Raw genomic sequence first — 11,020 nt, 5'->3', positions numbered from 1 at the left:
TCAGCGCGAGATTAAAAGTGGCAAAGATTATTGACCGCCATCGCTATCTTAAACGCTCATTGTTAAGTTATTCAGAATATAGTTTTTATATCTAAAATTTTCATTCTTCTCACAATAACATGTTATCTATAGAGAGAGTTTCGACATCACGGGCCTTTCTTTTTTAAAATCTTTTTTAGGTAAGTGGGTTATTATGCAATATTAATCGTATTATTCTAATTCCCATATCACCACATTCATCTTGAAGAAGAAATATATTACACAAGTCTAAACATTTGTTAAGAATTTTTATCGTTCAATTGTTAAACATTTGTTAAAAAGTTTTAGACATTCTGAAATGTAACTCTACAATAATTCATTATTTATATAAACATATGCTCTGTATGGTCTCAGTACCTTGATACTTCAATTGAACTATTGATCAAATAAGAAATACATTGACTGTTATATCTACCTATGCTTTGTGCTATTGCAGAGACCTGAATTTGCAATATTAGAAAGAGCTGTAATTTTTATAGATTAACTGTTTTCTTTTAGCGTTCAGTTTGACGTTGGGCGATATATAACGGTGACATACCTTTGAAGCAGTGTAATTAACACCGTCGGTACTTCACTCGTGGCGAAATACTGACCAATACAGTTTCTACAGTCAACCATAAACAAACAGTTCTGTAGTCAAACATAAACAAACAAATAAAAATCTAAAGTAAGTTTAAGTAACACAATTTCACTACAGTAGAGACAACTTTAAAAATGCAATCAATAACATATTTTCCTTTAACCTGCAGAAAATGCACCGAAGACGAACAAGTCCTTTTTTTAGTGTTGTCCGAAAGAACCTCTCGGGTTCAAACTGGGCGTAGTTCTCACCCCACACGGCGGGGTTATGATGGAGATTTGATACTGATCAAGATGCTGGTCCTAGCAGGGATCTCGAGGTCCCCTAATCTTTGGGAGTTTTGATGTCCCTCATCATCGCTTGAACCGGTGAATAGAGGCGCATCTCTTCTTTGATGCACTAAGTCATATATTCCAGCCCATCTAAGTTCTTCCTAGTAGTGGAGGAAAAACGAATTTGAACGCAATTCATTTCACTGAAATGATCTGAACCCCATTTAAATGAAAATAAGTACCAAGAGCACATCAGTCATTGCATAATAGAACATTCTCTACCAGCTTTAAAGAAACATAAAAATCAAAACAGAAATGTAAATTTACGTGTGAAATATCAAGTGTACTAAAAACTTTGTCTTGTGTCAATGCTCCGCATAATGATTTTAATGTATTACACCAATGTTCGACATAAAAAAGTTCAAGTGCCGCAACCATTTTTCACTTTTTAAAATAGAGACCTAACCACTTGAGTTGTCCAAACTTGGTCTCACTGACGACCTTATCAATTACTTCCGGACATTTCTGCTGACATTCGGAGTTCTCCGCCAAAGAAAATAGGATCCACGAGATGGCGCTAGCTGTAATGTCATGGCCTGAAACAACCGACAAATCACACACTGAGTATCATTTTGGTATGAAAATGATATCATTTGTTATCAACTTCGTCAGTAGCTTGTCTTGTTTTTTAATTCAGCAACTACCCCTTGCATTGACCGAATAAAGGTAACCCAGTAAACCAAAGCTATATTCGGTCAATGCCCCAATATAGCCTCGTGCATAATAGCATACGTTAAAATGTTAAAATGCATAGTGACGTCATCTTTATTGCTTTGTTTACGACATAGCATCATGGATTCAGCTGCAGATATGCAGCCGAATTCGTCGAATAAAGATTGTTTGATGCGTAAAATGTGATATCATGTTGTAGGACAAACAAAATACATGATACCTGTCTTGAAATATATTAAGCGATATTTGGGCTCGGGTAGAAAACGTGAAGAGAGCTCGGCAAGCCTTGCCCTCCATCACGTTTTCTTACCCTTGTCCTAACATAGCTTATATTTCAAGAAAGTAACCAAGTATCTAATATTTTAAAGAAATATTTATTATATACGTAGAGCATGCCCTTGCGTTATAAATTATCTGAAACACTTCATATGCACATGATGATGGTACATTGCTACATAAGAAGGAAAATTAACGATAGAGACCTTTAAGATAGAGAGATTACAATTCTTTGTCATGCAAACAAGACTCGTTTTTGTTAACAAAGGGTTCAATACACTTGGGGAAAATCTTTTCAAGCTGATTTGTCTAACTTCTTATCAATTTAAGCATACATTTCTCAATTAAAAGCAATATGAGCTTTATATTTAGAAATTTTAATTTGCTGCATTAAGCTAGTATGATAAGTCTGCATATGACTTAATCTTTTATGATAAATAAGGTTTGAAAAAATCAATAATTTTTGTCAGAGGAAAGATTTCTCTTCTAAGAAATATATAGCAAATCAGTTTTTGTACAGGACGACAATAATTCAATTATGCTCCAAATAAGGCTTTTTAACGGCCTTTTCACTTAAAAATATGGCTAAAAGACATTAAAAAACCGTGATTTTTTTCATTATAGTTAAAAAGAATTTTTTTATAAAAATATATTTCGAGAAGAAATTTGCCGTTCATATTGCTTTAACGTTGAAAACATTCATTTAAGGTTTTTTTTTGTTTTTTTTTTTTGTTTTTTTGGTTTTTTTTATCTACAACAAACACACTTTTAATTCATATTCTTTTCAATTATGAACATTTCAATACCTGCTTATTTGTGTAAAAGCAAATCGAGTGATCGAGCGTTAAGCATTTGAAAAGCGGAAATTCTAGAGTCCAAATAGTTGAACTGCATAGATTAATATATATATATATATATTTTTATCTTTTATTAAAATCATTCTTCATCACAAAACATACATATTTTGATACTCGTATCGTATAAATATATCTTCTGTGTAATAAGCATAGTTTTACATGCATGAAAAAAAAATACTAATGTTATACATATTAAATCTATTGTACAATAATTATAATAATTAGTATTCATCATAAACATACATCGTATTACTGTATCACATATCATATATCAAAAATATGGTACTTCATATACTGTTTTGAAATTATAGAAAGTTTCCAACATTTTTATAAAAATCGTTTTTAGCCTGGCTCTGCTGAAAGCAGAGACCTGGCTATAGGCAGGCAAATCGCCAATGTTACTATAAATAGCACAAGTAAACAAAAAACCAAACAACGTCAAGGTAAAGCTTCCGCTATACCAAATAGTTACACAAAGAGCCACGTTTTGTCAAAAGTGTTGGCATTTTGTTTCTTTTTTTTAAATTTCGAATGAATTGTCTATTTTTTTAGTTTTCTTATTAATAACGTGTTTTTAAAACATTACTATGCATTTTGGACATATACAATGCGCATGAATTTCCATGAACTACTTTGCTGCGCGATGAATGAAGGAATGGGGATTGAATATATAATGCTTGTTGCAAAATTCAAGGCAGCAACTGTTGAACTTTTTAACTTCTACTAGACAGACATATTTTTTGTTTATAGCCGCTTACAAAATTTGGTCGCTCTCTGATGCTTTGCCGACATTAAAAGGAAGAGAGAGAGAGAGAGAGAGAGAGAGAGAGAGAGAGAGAGAGAGAGAGAGAGAGAGATTTTCAGTCTTTACTACACAATGTGCATAACGACACACCAAAAGAGCCCGGCTTTCAGTACTTCAGTACTTTGATTATTTCTACCAATACTGGTGATAATTACATTCTGGACAAAAAGAGTATTTTTAAGCTTGTGCCTTAGGTCTTGCTCACACATTCTTTCTTTCTGAATTCTACATTTCATTTTATATTTATATATTGTAAAACTAATGAAAGACAAAAAGTTATTCAAAAAAGAAGTTTTCTTGCTAACTTCATTGTAAAAACCTAGTACAACAATTTTCCATGTGACATCAAATTTTAAGTACATGTTTATTCTCTCCCAGATATGTTTGACAATTTTGCAATCATACAAAAGGTGTTTTATATCCTCGTTAACATTGCACACTTCGCACAATGGAGAGACAGTTTTGTTCCATTTACTGACACATACATTATTGTTCAATATACCATGAAGGAGTTTGTAATTAAATTCTGAGATTCTTTTTTCATATATTTCTTTGATTTTTGCAATATACATATTTTCCCATAGACATAATGTGTCGTTAAAAACTTTTCTCCATCTGTTTTCGTATATTGGTTTTTGAAACTTTTTATCAATAAACAATGAATAGTAAAAATGACTTTTAACATTGTTAACTGAATTAACGGTATTGTTTCGAAATAAAAAAGATACACAGTGTTTGATTTTGACGTATTTTGAAAAGCTGCAGTCAAATTTTTCTTTATAAGCTTTAAATGCTTTTCTAAGCATGATATATTCACATAAGATATTGTTTTTTCTAACCAGTTTTTGTGTAAAGTACATCATATCATAAAACTCTCCATTTTCATCAAAAATATCTTTAACATACAAAATTCCACTTTTTATCCAATTTTCAAAACATAGTGGTTTATTTTCATACTGGAAAAGGTTATTGTTCCATATAAATTGACTCAGGAATTCATCTCTATTTAGTGTATTCACATTTTTTTGTTTTTTACATCTGTTAAAAGCTGAAAATACATTTCCGTAAAAAACAGGAAGTTTCAGCATTTTGAAAAATGATGATTCCAAAAAGTTGTATTCTGTTGTTTTTAAAATATCAGAGATATTAAGTTTATATTGTCTCATAACTGCACTAAGTGCTCTATGTATAACACTGTTTTCATTTAATATTCTACTTATCCATGACGCTTTGGCAGCATGGAATTTGCTTTCAATATCAATAACACCTATTCCACCTTGTTCAATTTTGCCAATTAGAGTATTTCTTTTAATTCGGTCTCGCTTTTTCCAAATAAAGTTATATATAAGTTTAGAAGCAGCTCAAAAAAGTCACTTTTAGGGTTTTCTAAAATATTGGCATTATATAATATTTTTGATATCGCTAGGGTATTGACTACAGTGCATTTACCAAACATGGTTAATTTTCGTCTTTTCCAGACACTTAGTATTTTTTCTAGTTTTTCTAGTTTACTTATATAATTTTTTTCATAGCATACAGTTTTATCATGTCCCAGGTAAATACCGAGCGATTTTATACAGGTCTTTGTTATTTTTATTCCATGTATATGAGAATCGTTGGAATACATATCGATAAATGAACCAGTTAACAGACACTCTGTTTTTTCTAAGTTAAAGCTGCTTGGTCCGATTTTTTGTAATTACAGTATCAATTTTTTTTCCATACAAATCATTTATCTTCGAAAGTTATGGACTTTCTCCTATTTACACCAGCAGAATCAGTCTCCTTTCAAAGTTGGAAATATTCAAAGTAAATAAAAATAATTTCTCTTTGGGCAAACGAAAAAACAAACCAAAATGCATCACGGGAATGTTTAGAAAAGGAAACCGCTTGGTTTCGTCCCCCGAATGATTGGGGTTATTCAACCCGCATGCTATGCATCGATTGTAAAGAAAGCAGACTTTGGAAATATTAGCGAACAAAATGTACACATGTTTATTTGTAATTTGTCTGATCATTTCGACCTTTATTTAAAGCGATGTCAAAGTCGAAATACAACCATGCCCGTCTCGTCGTCCAGGGGTGAAATTTAACATGAGGCGAAATAACGCGGTACCTTTTAATGTCGTTTGTTTTGTTAGCAAATTTTGTACGTATTTTTCTTCATTGAAATTTGGCATAATTGACGGGTAAAACTACTGCAATGTCTATTATTATACATATACTAAGCATAGCCATCGTTTAAAAGCGTGCATAAAATTTGATAAAAAATCGGACCAAGCAGCTTTAAGTTTAGGTCCAGCAACCTTACTAAATTCGGTAATTGTTTCTATTACTTTTCTCACAAAGAGTTTGTATCTTTTAGCATGTTGGTAGAGTCGTCCGCATGTTGAACAATTTTAAAACTTAAATCATTGCAAGTATCATTTTTATTCAGAGTCAAACCCTTAATATCGTTATCATTTTTAATTTTAATTGCTAATATTTCATTTACGAATATAAATAAGAGAGCGGATACAGGACATCCCTGTCGAATTCCTCTATGCATTGTGCATGATTTCGATATCCAACCATTGTTTTTAATTTTAAAGACTGGGTCATTATACAATGGTTTTATCATTCCTATGAATTCATCTCCGAAGTTAAACTTTTCTAACGTTTTAAACATAAAATTATATTCTACTGAATCAAAGGCCTTTTCAAAATCAAGAAAGAGTAATATTCCATCTAAGTCGTTGTGCATGTAATATTCAAAAACATCAAGTATTAGTCTAGCATTTTCTCCAATATAACGTCCTTTTATATATGCACTTTGCTCACGTCCTATCAATCTACTTGCTATTTTTTGTAAACGATTAGCTAATACGTGTGCAAATATCTTATAATCTGTGTTTGGTAAGCTAAGGGGTTGGTAGTTTTTGGGATAAGTTTTTTTCTCCTTTTTTGAAAATTAAAGTCATTATCGCGTTTCTTTGTGAAAAAGGCAATATTCCATTTTCTATACTCTTGATTAGAGATTCATAATAGATAATAGATAATAGATAATACTATCGAGATAATTTTGAATATCAACAATAACATTGCTTGTATATAGTTTATCATAATAATTCATAAGAACATCTATTATTTCTGTTGTCGTCGTATATTCTATTCCATTTTCATCTTTTATTTTGTTAATGGTATTATTTGTTTGTTGTTTTTTTCTAAATTTAGAAAGTAAGAGGTACTTTTTTCCCCTTTTTCTAACCAAACAGATCTAGAGCGAACATAAGCTCCACTACATTTTTCCGCATAATAATCATCTATTTCTTTCTCTAATAAACGTTTATAGTTCATATTTATTTCAGAGTATTGCTGAGATTCTATTTTTCCTATTTGCTTTTCAATGAAGTTTATACGATTTTTCTTACTTTTATCCAAGTTTTTAGAAAAGTTTATACAAAAGTTTTTTATTGGTATTTTAAGGTGTTCCCATTTACTTACAGGGTCTTGTATTTCTGTTGTATATTCTCGAATATATTGTTTTAGTTGTTTGCAAAAATGTTCATTGTTAAGCAATGAGGTATTTAGTTTCCAATATCCTACGCCGCTAGGATTTTCAGAGGTACATAGTTCAAAAGTTATCCCCATGTGATCTGTTAATCTATTATTTTCTACTTTGGGAGCTTTTCTTATCATAATAATGTTAAGTATGGAACATAAACTATCTGAAAGGAAAACATAGTCTATTCTACTTTATGGGACATTATCTCCATCACACCAAGTTAAACCTTGTTCGGATTTTTTTCCAAAATATATCCAACTATCTTTTAGACTAAGAGTTTTTAAAATTTTCTTTAGAATATTAACAGTTTTATCGCTTAATTCGTTGTTAATTTGGCAATTAAAATCATCACATAGTACAACATTATCTAAGTTTAGAGAATTTTTATTAATCCAAGAAATTAATCGTTTGAAAAAATCAGCCCTATCTTTTTCGTTGTTTGGGGCATAAATATTCACCAAAGTTACCACTTTTTCATTATATCTTATATTGACTAATAATCTTCTACCGTCTAGTGATTTATGGTAATTGATAATTTCTATATTGCTATTTTTCCTGAGTAAAATTGACACTCCTCTACTGTAAACTGATTCTGAATAGCAATTAATTATTTCACCAAACCATCGTGAATTATATATACATTCTTGATTTTCTACAAAATGAGTTTCTTGTAAAAATATTACATCATATTTCACATCCTTTAGCCAATCAAAAAGAATTATTCGTTTTTTGTACGTATTTAAACCTCGAACATTTAATGAGATAAAAGTTAATGTCGTATCGTTCATAGGTTTATGAGAGTTACATTGCTGACTTACTGTCGATTGTCGCACTTGTCGTTCTTTTTTCTTCAAAGTTCAAAATGTAAACAAAAGCTTTGTTTACATTGCACAAAATTGAAAGCTCTGTAACTCGCTTATAACTAAACAAATGACACTTACATTTCGGTTGCCTATTAAGAATTGTAAACTTTAAAATCGGAAAAAAGTGACAAAATTCGTGACCATACCCCTTTAATCTTGCTGATCTCTTATAGGTCTGTACTGTTACGTTTTCTGTACGTTCGAACATGAATGTGTCCACTTTACTCCAAATGTCTTCTTTTGACATTCCTTTCCCGTCCTCATCTTTAGCTGTCAAAAGGTTGTCAAAGAAATCCAAATACCTTTGTGAGGAGATATCCTGGTTTTCCTGTAAGAGATATCTAATAGGAAATTGAACCCTATTGACATGTTTGTTATTGAGAGGTTAAACCATATAATAATAGCGGCAACTTCAAGCACTTGTTTATAAGTTGTTGATTTACCCATCATGTAAACTTCGAATCTACAGTATTTTTAACACAATGGTAGCAAAACTGTAGGATATTGTATTTAATGATTTAAACTCTAAGTGTTTGTTGGCTATGATTTCTGGATCAAGGCTTAGTACACACATACCAAAGTGTTGCGTCTTTTGTCTATCACAACCTCAGCTACTTTGTGAAGGTAATCACACTCGGCTTTGAAACTTTTTCCGTCTGCCGTTCGATGAAATAATTAAAGATATAAAGTCCGGGGAAAACCAGAGAGTCCTTATTAATGCTTATTAATTGTTGCTCACTTTTTATGATGTAAAACTACATTTTTATGTTTCGGTGTCTTTGTCGGAAATAACTCTATGAATTATTTGTTACCGTTATGTTAAAATAATTACGGTATGGAGGTGTGGGCAATTCAGTAAACTCGAGTTGCTTTATGTATGAACTGATCACGCCCCGACTGTAATGTTCTTTACGAATCTATAGTATATTTCACTTGTATGCAAGATAAAATAATGTAATGAAGGGTAATGATACTTATTTCTTCGATTCAGTATAGATGTTATTTCATTCACAGCTGCTATGTATGGGTGATGGTACCAATGAATTTTAAACAGACAGAACTTTTTTGGATCGACTGATTTCATATAAAGAACATCTATTTATTAATAATGTAATATTAAATATTTTCACTGTAACAAGTTTTCAAGCAATAATATTAATACTTCTTCACTTATCTCATCAAACGAAAACTTAACATTTATCAAATGAAAACAGTGATTTTGGAAACATTGATACCCAATGGTATCTATTAGAAAAGTACCGCTAAACTGTCCGCGCATGACTTGTAAATTTTCACGTAAGGTTTGAGGATGTCAAAATAAAAGGCAGAAGTAAACGGACGTCTGGAACACTTCCATGTGGGACCCCCCCCCCCCTCCATGTGGGACCCCCCCCCCCCCCCCCCGCAATCAATGTCTACAACCTTTTCCAAAGCCCGCGGGTTTTTTTTTATCTTTTAAATATAAATAATGTTCTAAAAGGGGAAGGAAACTATGTTTCACAATAAATCAAGTAGTAATCAGCTAATATAATTGTAAATCGTATTTGGTTTTTTTTTGTATAAACCTCGGATCAATTAATATTTTAATATCGACCGTTTAATTTAAATTTTCCGCCGTTATGTTAGTTGTCAATGAGGACACTTTATATATCTCAGTTTGTTTTTATCAGCTCAGCATCAGTATCAGCAAATCCTATTATTCGATAGAAATATGATAAGTTCTGAAAATTATGAACCAATATCGATTTTTTGGACCAATGACTCAACTTAAGGTGGCTCTATACACCCACAGTTTATACCAATTTTCAATAGAAGACCACAAAACATAGACTTATCAAATATTAAAATGATGATAGGGTTACTATAGGTATTTTTGAAGAACTTTGAAATGTTTTTTTCGTGTTTTTGTAATATTTAAAAAGTTAACTATTACCAAATTGAGAGAAATTTTTTGTTATATAATGGATATTTCCTTCGGACACCTAAAAATAAAAATAATGTTTCTTAACATTCAAAAGTTTTATTATTGCAATTTTTTTTTAGTATTTCCCCAAAACAATTTTTTTCATATTGTCTTACTCTGTTGGCAAATCATCTGAAAAAGCTGCTTGATGTTATAAGGAAATGTATTTTAATAACTGTGACATAAAATTTGAATAAAAATCCTAAAATATTACGATGGAATTATAAATACATACATTTTTCATTATAGGCCTATATAAGCGAATTCATTCGCTTTAATGCAAAACTACGTCAAATAAATAAAGGGGAAAATTAACTTATAGGATTTATGTATCCCAACCTGAGAGAAATTCAAAGCCACCCTCCCATGATGTTTAAGAACATTTGTCAATATTAATGTGGATTAAAGTATATTATATTTAAAAAAAACTTTCACCGGTTTATAACTTTCTTTCACTGTATTTAAGCCAAAAATACGTTTTTGGAAAGTTAAAAATGTTGTTGTCCTCAACGGGATTCGCCCTCATGACATACAAGTTTGAAGTGAACCCACTATCCCATTGCGCTACGCTGTATGATGTCAAAAATCGAAAAGTAACCATTTAAAATTTTTTACTTGATTTTATTTTTTATTTCGATAATTAATAAGACAGAACGAGAAATTGTCACATTACTTGTAAGTAATAATTTTTCCAATTAACAAATTAAATCTAAGACTATTCATTTAACATTTTTTTTAAAAAAGAGCGGTCCCCATACAATTCGCCTCAGTTTAAATCAGCCAGTACCGGAATTGTATGCTTCCAGATTTACTTTTTTGCGTACTGCGTCATCAAAAAGTTATGTATAGAGCCACCTTAATTACGAACCACGCATGTTAGTTAAAATCTGGAAGCGAGGGTTAGTGTCGGAGATATATCCACTTTGTTGTGAGAATTGTCAACAGTTTCCAAGTTTTGTAGAAAATGTCTAGTGTCGTTATTTTGACATCAATTTAGATATGTGTAGTAATCATCTAATTAACATACTTATTCTGATACAAAAACCTAACTTTAAATAAAAATTTACTCGAGGTTATTTTACAATATTG

At 31.0% G+C, this 11,020-nt stretch overlaps 1 pseudogene; it reads right to left on the bottom strand.

Annotated features, from left to right (window-relative positions):
• Positions 1–323: 323 nt before the first annotated feature.
• On the bottom strand, positions 324–8,637 carry LOC128187652 (cytochrome P450 4F3-like; annotated as a pseudogene).
• Between the last annotated feature and the right edge of the window lie 2,383 nt (positions 8,638–11,020).

Source organism: Crassostrea angulata, chromosome 6 (genome assembly GCF_025612915.1).
Source record: "Crassostrea angulata isolate pt1a10 chromosome 6, ASM2561291v2, whole genome shotgun sequence".
Taxonomy (NCBI): domain Eukaryota; kingdom Metazoa; phylum Mollusca; class Bivalvia; order Ostreida; family Ostreidae; genus Magallana; species Magallana angulata.
This window is presented reverse-complemented; position numbering and strand designations above follow the sequence as displayed.